Below are 215 nucleotides of genomic sequence, written 5' to 3'. Positions count from 1 at the left end.
CATCAGTCTGTTTGAGCACAAGCCTTCTTGAGTGCTAATTGCCACTCCCATGATTTGTGTGCATGGCATAATTGGGGTCTTCTTTGGTATCCTGCTCCTGGACTGTGTTCCCTGTCCCATGTTCTGTTTGTATTAAGATCATAAATACCTTAGAGCAATAATAGTAAAAAGTAAGTCAGTCCAATTAATGTAGTTAAAGAAATAGTTTAGTTATG

This window comes from Otolemur garnettii, unplaced genomic scaffold (assembly GCF_000181295.1).
Source record: "Otolemur garnettii isolate 467f Iridium unplaced genomic scaffold, OtoGar3 scaffold00147, whole genome shotgun sequence".
NCBI lineage: Eukaryota > Metazoa > Chordata > Mammalia > Primates > Galagidae > Otolemur > Otolemur garnettii.
The sequence above is the reverse complement of the archived record's forward strand: the minus strand, read 5'-3'. Positions refer to the sequence as shown.